Raw genomic sequence first — 11,621 nt, forward strand, 5'->3', positions numbered from 1 at the left:
GACCTGTTTACCATGCAGAATTCCATTCATGCAAAACGTGTAGGAGCTCAACGCTTCATATTTGATTCTTAATATGTTCGTATTTCTGCCTGGGGAAATAATGAGGTGGTCAAGTCTCATGTATGATTTATTTGGCATTCTCTTTTAAAGCTAACTGAAGGAATTATTATTTATCCTCTAAGTGTAACCACTTCTTGTTGGCAGTCATTGTTAATTTATGAGCATCCCAATAACAGCTGTGGTCAAAAGTCTTTCATGATAAAGGAAGACCTTCTGTAAAACCATTTTTCAGGTTTATTTCTCTCTCTCATTTCATCCCAGGCCATTTTCTTTAGTATGGCCAATTTGAGGGCTCAGATTCCTTCCTTCCTCTGGAATCTAGGTTGCTGTTTTGCCTCTGTGTGTCCACTGACACACAGGACTGATTATCCTGCCACTACTGTCCTCCTCTCACCCTTCTGTAAACAGGGAAAAAGAAAAGTAAATTAGTACAAAATTGGTAATGTAGTTGACTGATTTTTAAGAACATCCATTTAATCTTTTTGTTGTTGTTGTTTAATTTTTTAAGACTTTTTGAAAACACTGTAAACTGAATAAACACAAAGAAATTTAACCTTATTATGAGCTTAATTTTTTTTTTTTTTTTTGCTGGTTTCCAGCTTTATTACTATTTTGATAAGCAACATATTCCCATCTTTAATATACCTTGCTTTTGATCAAATAGTTTGGGGTTTATGGCATTTTGTGAATTGAATTGTATCCCCCCAAAAGATATGTTAAAATCATAACCTTTATACCTGTGAATGTGACCTCGTTTGACAATAGGGTTTTTCTTTGGTTATCAGTTAAGTCGAATGAGGTCATACTAGAGTGAATACTAATTCTCCTCGCGTCTGGGTGGTGTCTTATAAAAAGGGAGTCACACTCAGGGGGAAGACAGCACGTGAGGATCCGTCTACAAGCAAAAGAGCACTGATCTCTAGGAGCCACCTAAAACTAGGAGAGAGGCGTGGAAGAGTTCCTCTCTACCCATAGAAGGAATTGATGTGGCCAAGACCCTGATTTGGACTACTAGTCTCCAAAATTGTGAGAAAATAGATCTCTGTTCTTTAAAGCTACCTACTTTGTGGTGTTTTGTTATAGCAGCTCTAGAAGACTAAGACATGGTGTTATTATCTAAGTTAATATATTAGGCAGACCTCAATAGTATTATGGTTTATAAAAAGCAATTAGCAGAGAAGACACAATTGTGGGTACTGCTGTTGATAACGCCATTCCCTGAAGTTGGAATGTGCTGTGGGATGCATTGGCAAGGCTGTTGCCCAGTCTCCACATTTGAGCATGTTATGGATTGAATTGTGTCTCCCAAAAATGTGTGTCAACATGGCTAGGCCATAATTCCCAGTATTGTGTGATTGTCCACCATTTTGTCTTCTGATGTGATTTTCATATGTGTTGTAAATCCTACCTCTTTGATGTTAATGAGGCAGGATTGGAGGCGGTTATGTTAATGAAGCAGGACTCAATCTATAAGATTAGGTTGTGTCTTAAATCAATCTCTTGAGATACAAAAGATAGAAGCAAGCAGAGAGACATGGGGACCTCATACCACCAAGAAAGCAGTGCTGGGAGCAGAGGGCATCCTTTGGACCTAGGGTTTCTGTGCCAGAGAAGCTCCAAAGACCAGGGGAAGATTCATGACAAGGACCTTCCTTCAGAGCTAATCCAGAGAGAAAGCTTTCCCCTGGAGCTGGTGCCCTGAATTTGGATTTCTGGCCTCCTGAGCTGTGAAAGAACAGATTTCTCTTTGTTAAAGCCATCCACATGTGGTATTTCTGTTATAGCAGCACTAGATAACTAAGACAGAGCGTCTTTCACAGTTCTCATTTCCAAGAGGCAAGAAATGAATGGAAGGATCACTTCTTTCCTCCAAGACCGGTACCTTTCACATTCACATATATCCTGTCTATACCTGTTTTTGGAAACCCTGGTGGTGTAGTGGTTAAGTGCTATGGCTCTTAACCAAGAGGTCGGGAGTTCAAATCTGCCAGGCACTCCTTGGAAACTCTGCAGGGCAGTTCTACTCTATCCTATAGGGTCGCTATGAGTCAGAATCGACTCGATGGCAGTGGATTTATACCTGTTTTTATTTCTGAAACACAATCATGAAAATAATAAAGAGGATGGAAAAGGTCTTTGAGATCCATAAGCAGAAGACAAGATTCCTAAAAGAAAAATGTTATCAGTCTCTAAACATGTTTATTCATTTGCAAAACTTCCAAGCTGCTTTATCACAGCGTCAGAGACCCATCCATGACATCTCACATGGCCTGCCATCCAACTGTCTGAAATGGCACCCATTTGAACTATGTTATTTAGTTCTGAAATTTTTCGTTGGATACTGCCTGAGATGTTACAGGTCTAGTCTGATTTCTCTTTGAGCCCCGGGCAGGGGTAAATGCAAACTGCCCCATTGGGTTATGATTTAAATTTTCTTACTAAGAATGATTCAGTGTATACATTAAGCCCTCCCTACTCCTTATCAACCTTAAAAGAATAATTTTAAAAACTGGGTGACAATTGCCATGGAATTTGAGCAGCAACCTAAGTATCATACTGGTCTTTGAGGCTCTCTCTGGAGAGTTATGGAACATATTCCCAGGGCCTGTGCTGACGGACTGAACCAGAAACCAAGCCTGTCCTTCAAGCCTTCTGCTTCACTCCCCACATCCCCACTCCCCACATCCAACTAATCAAGTTCTGACAATTCCGCTTCTGAAATAAGTCCTTATACTTGTCTCCATCACTACTACTGCCGCCCTGCCACCACCATCTCTCCTGGGTACTGCAATAGCCTCCTAAATGGCTTTCCTCATCTTTTCTGGTGCCCTTCCAAAGATTCCAAGGCAATTTGTTACCCATTTTTGTTCAGGATTTTACTTTGGGGACCTCATTAAGCCTCAATGCATTTTGATATTTTTCTCAGAAGGCTGCAGGATCCATGTGCAAAACAGAACTCCTAGTGGCTTCTCTTCTTTGTCAGAGCTTGTCACCTAGTTCTGCAGAATGATGCCGCCCATCCCAGTGACTCTTGCTGCCTAAGTGTCTGGGAATGTCTTGGAACTGAGGCTTCAAATGGCTTTGAATGGTTTCTATATATTTGGTATTAGAGGTTGAGGGTGATGTAGAGAAAACTTCAGTTGACTTAGTCATTTTTTCCTAGGAAAAGAAGAACTTAATAACTTTATTTTGTTTTACAAGCACACCAGGTGCTTCACATACCTCTTGATCTCTATCCTGTGGTGAGATTCTTCTCCTTTTCTGAGATGGTTTTGTCCTTCTGTGGCTTGCGCAAATGGAATTCTGGAGACTTTGCCTTCCATTTTTAAAGGACCTTTAAATACAAACAAAAGAAGAAACAAAATTAATCAAGACATGAAAATATCCCCAGGTGGCATAATATATTTGAAAGAGATAGGGTAGTTTAGTATAGAGCAACTGTAGTCAAATCCCTTTTCTGCCGTTTCCAACAGCCTATCAGAGGAAAAGATTCTTAACTGGCTGAATTGCAGTTTCCATATTGGTAAAAATAGGTATATACAGTATTAGTTTCCTATCGCTGCTATAACAAATTGCCACAAAACCAGTGGCTTAAAACAACTACATAAATTTAGTACCTTACAGTTCCAGAGGTCAGAAGTCCAAATGAGTCTTACAGGTTAAAATCAAGGTGTCAGGAGAACTGTGTTCCTTCTGGAATCTCTAGGGGAGAACTCTTCCTTGCCTTTTCCAACCTCTAGAGGCTGCCACATTTCTTGGCTCATGGCCCCCTTCTGTCTTTGGAGCCAGCAATGGTTGGGAGAGAGAGAGAGAGAGAGGGAGAGAGCTGTCACCCTGAAGATGGTAAGAATCAGTGGCCGCAGACACCCTTCAGCTTCCAAGCCCATGAAGAGAGAAAGCCAAGTGCCTTTGGGCAAAGGCCTAAGGCCAGGAAGAGGCGCTTCTGAGAGCACAGCTGGGAAGAGGCTGTCCTGGTGGAAGAACTGTATCCTTGAGTGTTCCTGAGAATGAATTGTAACCTGTAACCTCTGTAATAAACCCCATAATCGTGAGTATGGTCTCTGAGTTCTGTGTGGCCATTGCAATGAACAATTGAACCCAGCAGAGAAGTGAAGAGCACTGCTGTGCAAGGGACGGTTTGTATTAGAATTACTAAAGATGGTGGAGAGAGAAGGCATGTCTGACCTCTGCCTCATGGGAATCAGCCTTGGGCTGTTGACCTTGAATCTCCTTTCCACTTGTGAAGTTAGAGGAAGTCAGACACTTTCCCCAAGTCATTTTTATATCAGTGGTTCAAACCCACCAGCCACTCTGCAGGGGAAAGATTTGGCTGTCTGCTTCCATAAAGATTTACAGCCTTGGAAATCCTGTGGGATAGTTCTCCTCTGTTCTCTAGGGTCGCTATGAGTCGGAATCACTCAGCGTTAATCAATTTGGTTTTTTGGTTTATTGAGATTCCTTGGGAAACTTACTACGGTAGTATAGGCTTAAACAACAATGGCCCTGAATTATTGAGCTAAACTACCATATAGGAGTAGATGCTTTCCTGACGCTTCAGATGTTGCGCTCCTAAGAGTGCCTCGTAATGTGCCTTGAATGTGGAGTGGCAGTTATCTGGCATAAATTAGTGTCAACATTAAACTTGCTTCTCCAAGACATAAAAGCACCAAGTTAAACAGTGTATTTTGTTCATTCAGAAAATTTGTGAGTGCGTCCTTCACCCAAGGCACTGTGCATTGTGGAGGATCCAGAACTTTTAAGCAATTTACAGACCAGAGGCAATACTTGAAGTACATTGAAAATTACAATCCAGAAAATATGTATACAGTGCCTTAGGGGTGGTACAACACAACACAGAGGTTCAAAGGTCACAGTAAAAACAAACCCTCATTGGGGCTAGAGCAGTGGTTTGCAGCCCTATCAGATACCTTGTGCCCCTTTTGTAGCAAGTATTTGCTAAGGCCCTGTTATGGATTGAGTTTGTGTCCCCCAAAAATGTGTGTCAAGTTGGCTAGACCATGATCCCAGTATTGTGTGGTTGTCTGCCATTTAGTGATCTAATGTGATTATCCTATGTGTTGTAAATCCTAACCTCTGTGATGTTAATGAGGCAGGGCACAATCTATAGGATTAGGTTGTATCTTGAGTCAATCTCTTTTGAGATACAAAAGAGAGAATCGAGTAGAGAGGAGAGGGATCTCATACCCCAAGAAAGAAGCACCAGGAGCGGAGCACATCCTTTGGACCCGGGGTGCCTGTGTTGAGAAGCTACTCTTAGACCAGGGGAAGATTGATGACAAGGACCTTTCCCCAAAACTGGCACAAAGGAAAAACCTTTCCTAAGAGCTGGTGCCTTGAATTTGACCTTCCAGCCTTTTAGACCATGAGAGAATAAATGTGTTTGTTAAAGCCATCCACTTAGGGTATTTCTGTTATAGCAGCACCAGATAACTAAGACAGGCCCTTTATCTATTCTGAAATGAGATTTATATATATTAAGTAACATCTCTCATGCACATAACTTCTTTTCTTTTCTCTGCTCATCCACTCCCTTACTTTCCTTTCCTTCCACTCCCTTCCCCTCCTGTCTCCCCTCCTTCCCCTTCCTTCCTTTTTTTTTTTTTAAATTCCAGGTTCACATGACTGATTAGTTATAACCTTTGGTTACTGACCCACTCTCATTATGGGTCCATGCATGGTCCACTTCTAGTCATTTGGGGTTTTTGTTTGTTTAGTTATTTTTAATAATGTAATAATCACCTCAGAACTCATCACCCAACACAAAATAACATGCTACTACTGACTATAGAGATTCCTTCAAACCATCTTCTTGTCTCTGTCTTAGGTAGCCATTATCCTGAATACCCTGTTTGTCATTATTCTGCTTCCCTTTTTATATAGTTTCATTGTATCTATATGAATTTCTTGAACATTATTTTGTTTCAGCTTTATGAAAAGCGTTCATGTGGCTATACTGCTTTCACTGAATGTTGTAATTTTGATTCATTCATGTTGCTGTATGTATTGGTGTGGTTCACTGGTTTTGACTATTACATACTATTGTGTGAATATACCACAGTTTACTCATCCCTTCTCATGTTGATGGACATGTGGGTTTTTTCTGGATCTTTAATGTTTCAAACATTTTTATATATGCCTCATGGTGTATGTGTCCTAGATTTTTTCTTATATATATACTTAAAAGTGGAACTATTGTATCATTAGAATATTTGAACGTTCAACTTCAGGAGATAAAGCCAAACTGGTTTCCATAATGGTTGCCCAAATTTGCATTCCCACAATCAGTGCATAAGAGATTTTGTAAATCCACATCCTCCCTGACATTTGGTATTGTCAGACTTTATGTTTATTGGCCATATATATTTTCTCTTTTATGACAAACGTGTCCTTGTCTTCTGCTCATTTTTCTATTGGATCATTTGTGCTTTTCTTATTGATTTGTAGGATGCCCCCATTAGCAGTCCATCCCCTGTTGAGAACTGACAGGCTAGAGAGCTGGAGAGATACTGTACAGGAGGTGGTACTTCAGCTGAGTCTTAAATGATGAATAGGATTTAAGCTGGGAGATCTAAGAGAAGAGGGATGGTGCAAAAGTAAAAAAGCACAAGGTCTGTCGAAGGTTCATCTTAATGAAGTTGGAAATTCGTTGGAAAGATTTTTTGGCTGTGTTTTTTGTTTGTTTGGGGGGGTGCTGGCACAGGCCAAGGTTAGTTGATACCTATATCACAGCTGCTTAGGCTGGTGTAGTCCAACATACAACTGACCCACCAGCTTTCCTTTGGGCAGATTACCTAGAGACGAAATTAAGTTCTGAGAACATAAACCAGAGCAATAAATCCAGCTTTAATAAAATGAAACAGGGTCCCCACATTTCACTTTAGGTAGTAACTTGATAAGTATATTGACAGTGTATTTTATTTGGTACATTTATAATAACTTTTTTTTTTCAGTTGAAAATTATTTTCTAATGTTTTGCTTTGCTGCTGTGGATGGCTTAAAAAAATTTTTTTTTTTTTTTTGCTTAGGTCTTTTTAAAAGCAAAATTTGGATATTTTGAAAGCATGGTTGTATGTGGTTGCTGAGAAAGCCAGGTAGCGGGAGAGTGGGGAAAGGGCCCCATCTTGATTATGTGGTGACTAAGCTGACCTCATTGAGAATTGCATTCTTTGTTAGGGGTCCTCAGTCTGCATATCCCTCTGTTGTTAACTCTATGGGTAGGAAATAGGGGTGCTATTTACTTGCCTCTGTAGTAATTGGTTTCTCTGTAAGTTTAAAGGGTCTAACTAGCGTTATCCTTTAAAGATGGAAGAGCTAGATTTTTAGACAGTCACTAGGACAACGGTGTTAGGACTTCCTTAAAGATCTCTTGGCTTTTTGACATGGGAGGAGGATGTTCAGATTATGAAGTCTGGAGAACCATGTCACTGATGTAAATTTGTGACGGACTTTAGGCTGATTCTAAATACGGTACCTCTGAAAATGTACAGTGTTACTTAACCCAGTCACTGTACCCAAGTCATACTCATCTATGATATTTGAATTAAAATAGCTAATTTAAAATTAATTACTGCTAACACATTCCAGCATTCCCCCAACTTAGGGTTGCCAGATTTTGCAAACAGAACTACAAGATATCTAATGCAAGTAGTTTATTTGGGGCATGCTTATATCAGAAAATCATTTGTTGTTTATCTGGAATTCAGATTTGACTGGGCATCCTGTATTTTGTCTGGAAATCCTACCTCACCCCAGTATCACATACTCAGGTTTCTCACTCCCACTGAATTCTTGACTTCTTTCTCATGGTACATCCTGTCTTTAGGCCTCACAGGTATACAAATATGGAAGAATCTTCCTTTTCCTTGATTTCTCCCAAACACCACCCCTAAACACCACTAGGAGTAACCTTGGAGAGAGAGGAGGGTATGTGAGAATAGTGGTGTTAAAGAGAGATAGTAAAAATCCGTATCTCTCATACCAGGTACAATATGTGGCTACATATAAAAAAAAGCTTCAGTTCATTTGGTTGCCTATATATGTAACATATTTTGATATACTGAAGTAATTAATAATGACTTTCATTAATTAAAAATGGTCTTTATTATTTTTAAACCTGTAGCTTGAGGGTTTCTATAAATGGATTTGATAAACTAGGTGAAAAAGCACAAGGTCTATCTGTAGAAGTTTCATCTTGATGAAGTTGAAAATTAGTTGGAAAGATTTTTTGAGTGTGTTTTTTGTTTGGAAACACTGGTGGCATACTGGTTAAGAGCTACAGCTGCTAACCAAAAACTCAGCAGTTCAAATCCACCAGGCGCTCCTTGGAAATCCTAAGCAACAGTTCTACTCTGTCCAGTAGGGTTGCTAGGAGTCGGAATCAGCTCGACCGCAATGGGTTTGGGGTTTTGGGGTTTTTTATTTGTCTACCCCTAGTTTATCCCCGTTCCCAGGCCAGCATTGTTCTAGGTAACCAAATATTTCTTCTCACTTTGTCTCATCCAGCCCATGCTGGAAGGACCATCTTGCCAAAGCCGAAGTGGCTTTATTAAGATGTTTTGGTAAACAAAACACAAGTCTCTACCAAGTGGATTCTGCTAGTGCTTGGAGGCAAAGGGAAGAGAGATACAGGGTCAGAAATGCCAGCGTAACCAGGAGAATGAAGGATGGAGGGACCCTCCATGGTCTTTCGGATTAATTTTGAGCCCCTGTAGAGAGAAGGGTGAAGATTTAGAGGCTGATGGAGTGGCTCAAGAGAGACTTCTTTGGGCCTGGACAGAGATGTCCGAGCCAGGTGACAAGGCACAGCTCTGAGTGGGAGAAGCAGAGGCCTTCCCCCACCTACCTCAGCTTCCTTATGGTACCTGGAATACAGGAAACCTTACCAACATCCGGGGGCAAATACTGGTATTCTTTTGACAGATAGTGCGCTCTTTAGGCTGGGTTGCAGTCGGCTGCCGGTGGAGCCAATACAGACGAAGGGTGGGGGGCTACACTTAATAGGCTTGGTTGGGCCCCTTGTAAGGCTCCATTTTGAGTTCCCCAGAAATATCTAGGGGACACTTTGATAAGTGACAAAAGAGAGGTGAGAGGAAAGCAACCTCATACCCAGTTATTGGGTTTATGGAGGAGGCATTAATGAACTGGACCTTGAAGAATTATTCAAGAAGCAGTGTCACTTTAAAAAGAAGCAGCTGTTATGTAAAAAGAGGTGCATTTATGTGTGATTTTTAGTATTGTTTTTACTATCTAAATGCAACGTAAAAACAATGAGCTCCTTCCAAGGAAACCATTGCATTGCTTCTAGTAGATTATGATAGTTTCAGCCTCTGTTTTTGAAAGGTTAGCACCGTAGTGGCTTACAAATGAGAAGACTCGGGATACATGAGGGCTAGATTAGCCCACTGAGACAGTGTCCACGGGCCCTGGAATGTAAGACCACAGGCTTTTTTATGGCCCACAAAGATGTATCTTTAATAACATACCTCCCAAAGAAAAGAAACAAGCAAACAAACAAAACCATCACCACTATCAAAAAGAAAAAGTTGGCAACTAAGACTTAACTCAGAGGTCATAGAAGCAGAGAGTCTGTCTCCTGGGATCCACATTCATTACAGCTCATCAGGGTGATTCTCACCCTCAAGTTTAGAACCTGAGCAAAGTATGTGGAGAAGAAAGTTGCCGGGTGGCCACATGAGAAGCAAATCCATTTGGTGGATGGATGTTTTAAAAATCTGCCACATATGTTAGCTATTTTTATGGCAATCAAATTGTTGGGAGATCTGTGAGGTGAATGTGCAATAAAACCTCTCACAATAAAACCATGTGGAATACCATCTTAATCCAACCCCTGGAGGTCAAAAGCCACAGTAACATGTTGTTTTAGACCATGAAGAAGAATTAAGACTCTTTAGACAGCTTGCTTATTCCTTTTTTCTTTATAGACTGGGGCTCCAGGTTTAGGGTGGAAGGGAAATTGTAGGAAATGGCACCCGTGGTGGGGGAGGGTGGGGAGGCCTTCCTTGCCAAATTGGACCTAGGAAGTGCTTTACCAGTAACTTCCAAAGCAACCTCACTTCTACATCACCCTAGTGCCCCCCTCAGGAAGTAGACATTCTTCCTGAGAGTGAAAGTGTGTAAGGATAAAAAGGGAAATATTTACTGGATGCTTTTCTCTAGGACACGGAGGTAAGGCACATACATCAGAACAGATTTTCACAGTGAAACAAACAGCTTGGGGTTCGGGATATGTGAAAGAAGTATTACAATAGCATTTATTGAGTCATATGCGTGGAAGCACACTTAACTTTAGAACACTGTGGATCCCTTTCATCTTCTGAGAAAAAGAAATGGCCTAATTGAACATAAAAGCTTATAAGAGGTCTAGAACGCATTCCTACTGATTTGCTCTTTGAGGATTTAAGCATGAGTCATTTAGTTGTATGGGAGGTTAGACAGTCACTAACATTAAAAGAAAAATGTCTTGGGGGCAAAATACATTTGAAGTTTTTTAGCAACTTCTGAAAAATGGCTAGTTACGTTTGTCTGTGTTTGAAGTTCATTTTGAAACTTCCATCATTCAAATTAATTTTTTTATCTCCTAAAAATAGGTTTCTAATGAAGTCAGCATGTTATTCAATCTTCTTTCTATCCAGTTGTTTTAAAATTTGAGATTTAGAATAATGTGAAATGCATGATTAGAGCTGTTTTGAAAGAAAGAATAGGGTAGCGTTTAGCAATCAGAATACAATTAAATCTCAAATTTTCACCTCAAATAACTGGGAAGCAGTCTCAGTTTCATTCTCCTTGTGCGATGGTCTAAGTCTTGCCTGAGGAATGACAAGGACATTCAGATCATGCTCACCAATGTCAAGTGCAAACCCAAGCCAATTCTGGATGGATAAAGGTATGTGGACAGCAGATATGTCTGCCTGGTTCTCAAACATCTTCACGATGTCATCCATTTTGTTGATTTCTGGTTGAAAGAGGATGTGCAGATGAAATGATTGGTCACGGATCGAAATTCCTCTCCTGAGTTTGGTTTTCAGTGTAATCTCAGGAACCTGAATTGTATGATTCTCAGAAGAAATCTCCAAGATCCTGCATGTGCCACCTCCAGCCCAGCCATCTGGGCTGGATCTTAGGGAACATCTGGCACAAAACTTTCTTTGTACAAATGAGAAAATGAGGTTCAGAGAGGTAGGGGCAACTTTCTCATTCGGCAGCCTAGGGCAAGAACCAATGTTACCTGAACTCAACCCTAGGTCTTCCACTAAATATTTGTGTGATACTGGGTCAGTCATTTACCCACTGTGGACCTGCTGCTTCTCCTACAAAATAAGGTTTGGGGCTCTTTAATATGATTTCCCTCCCAGTCTCAATATCCCTCAGTTCTTGCCACTGCACTTGATCTTTGATTTCATTCATTCATTCCATAGTAAGGAGTGGTTGCTTGGAAGCAGCTGCCCATCAGGGATCTTGGTTCTCAGCGTCACCCTCCTGCCCTCTCATCCCTTGCATGTAGCTGGGCCAGTTCTTACCAA

The sequence above is a fragment of the Elephas maximus genome, chromosome 6, assembly GCF_024166365.1.
Source record: "Elephas maximus indicus isolate mEleMax1 chromosome 6, mEleMax1 primary haplotype, whole genome shotgun sequence".
In the NCBI taxonomy this organism is placed as follows: domain Eukaryota; kingdom Metazoa; phylum Chordata; class Mammalia; order Proboscidea; family Elephantidae; genus Elephas; species Elephas maximus.